The sequence below is a fragment of the Empidonax traillii genome, unplaced genomic scaffold, assembly GCF_003031625.1.
Source record: "Empidonax traillii isolate 1590-97213 ecotype Southwest subspecies unplaced genomic scaffold, ASM303162v1 scaffold5461:size8254, whole genome shotgun sequence".
Lineage (NCBI taxonomy): Eukaryota > Metazoa > Chordata > Aves > Passeriformes > Tyrannidae > Empidonax > Empidonax traillii.
Genome location: NW_020960654.1, coordinates 1 through 2,138, shown reverse-complemented (window position 1 = coordinate 2,138; position 2,138 = coordinate 1). Strand labels below are relative to the sequence as shown.

General features: G+C 52.6%; 1 non-coding gene across 1 annotated transcript; it reads right to left on the bottom strand.

Moving 5' to 3' along the window:
• Positions 1–892: 892 nt before the first annotated feature.
• On the bottom strand, positions 893–964 carry TRNAQ-CUG. The gene has a single exon. It is a non-coding gene; the product is annotated as a tRNA-Gln (tRNA).
• Positions 965–2,138: the final 1,174 nt, after the last annotated feature.

Below are 2,138 nucleotides of genomic sequence, written 5' to 3'. Positions count from 1 at the left end.
ACTGCTAAAGACACTGGATCATCCCCTTTGGAGCAGGAAGGAAGACGGGGACTGTGCAGCAGAAGGTGCATGGCCACATCTTGCAGATGAGCTGGGTGTCCTCATCCCAGCTAAGAGGAGGGTCCCGTGCCCACTGCTCCTCACTGTACAACAGCCTTGCCATGCCTCTTCGGCCTCTGCTTTGCTCTAGAGATCCTTGAGAAAGAGCTCCTTCTCTTCTGATTTGCTAAACTGTTTCTGATGGGTGGAGGTTGTCAGAGTTAGGGACTACTCTGGGAGGGCTGGGATTGCACAAGGAAGAGCAGATTTAGAATGGCAAGCGCTTTGTATGGAGCTTGTCCTTGGGAGCTTGTCCCATCTCCTGAACCCTGCAAACACCTTTCTTGGTCTCTTTTCTCTGCCACCGCATTTGCTCCTTCTCATTGCAGCATCACTGGAGAGTCCTGGTCCTTTGTTCCCGTCCTTCCTGCCTCCAGTTACCACCAGGTCTGCAAGGAAGATCCTGCCCTCTCCCATGGCAGCAAATAATCCCTTCTCATGGGGCACTCCCGGTCCTTGGTAGAGCTCCAAAAACTGATTTTAAAAGGAAGGAAAGGAAAGCGGTAGTGAAAGCAAAAACCAGGAGTTTCTCAGAGGAATGCAGAGAGAAAGAAGCAGTGGCCTGAAGTGGAAATACAAGGAATGCCACAGAGAAACCTTGTAATCCTCTAATTATGGTCAAGCAAGGGAAAGAACTGGTCAGAGTGAGTAGTACAGGCTTCTCTTTTGGAGGTGTCTGCCTTCCACGGAGACAGTGCCGAAGTAGCCTCCTGTGCCTGAGCTGCTTCGAGTGGGAGGTCCCCACCTCGGTGTCAGTGTGCTGAAGGAAGGGTTGAGGGAGCCAAAAGGCTAAAGGTCCCACTGAGAGTTGAACTCAGATCGCTGGATTCAGAGTCCAGAGTGCTCACCTTTACACCATGGGACCTCCTGTGCACCTCACTTCTTGACCCTCTCACCAACCACCCTCAGCCTCAGGCCTCTCTCTCCACCTCCCTGCACATCCAACACTGACTGTAGCCTCCCTTCAGGGTCTCCACACACTCTGCAATCACATCAACCCTCAAAGCAGCAGCACAGCTCCCTCTCCCACACCTGCCTGCCCTCTCTTACAAGTCCCAGCCTCCAGACCTCTCACTAGCCTGTCTTGCCCAGAGTACAACAAGCCCTTTCTACCTCAGCACAGCCTTTGACAAACCGCACAGACATCTTCACGCATCACAAGAGCCCTCACCTTCTCTTCTCCAAGGTGAACTAATCCAGCTGTCTCATGTCGGATCAGTTGGATCTCTCAGAAGGGACAAAGACCCAATGAGGAATCCAGGAAATCTCATGACAAACTGGAAAGGCAAAGAGGCCCAGGAAGACAAGAGCCTATAAAGTTGGACTCCAACACTCTAAAGCCTCTCCAGTTCTAAATAGGGAAAAAGCTCTTTCAGTGTAGGCTCCTCCATCTGCCTCAGGCCTTACTGAAAACCTCTTCAATGGCATAGTTTCTCTGCAGAATGATGTTCCACCAGGAATATTCACCTACTCCAGCATTTGGGCCCCAGAGGCCACAAACTTCACAGATTTCAGAGTTACAGAAGCAACTGGAAACAGCTGCAGTAGCACTGTGCAACTCACTCACTTTCTAACAGAACCCTTTCAGAGCTGTGCTGTGTACCCCCACAGCTCCTGGCCAGTCTCCCATCCTGGCACAGTCCTGCCTTTGCTGTGTCCCAAGAGCCAAGGGATGTCCCAGGCACCAGGCAGGGAGCCAAGGACCCTCTCTGGACCTGGTGCCATCCCTGCCCTCCCTGACACTGCAGAAGGTGGAGCTATTTACCAATTGCCCACAGGAGGGATGGCCTATCCAGACTGGTAGGTGGCCAAACTTCAAGGTTGTCAGGAGTCCCAGGAAGGCTCAGGGCTGAGTGGGCCGGTAGAGGCTCTTGGTGAGGGTGAGGAATGAGGGGGCAATACTGAGGCCTGAATTTTTGAGCTTGTATTTCCCGCTTCCACTTCCCATCCACAGGGCAGAGCATGCAGCACCCAGCAGAGGAGACCAAAACAAAAGCCGGATGGAGAAGGTTGGGATGTGAGATAAGAGCTGAGCCTGG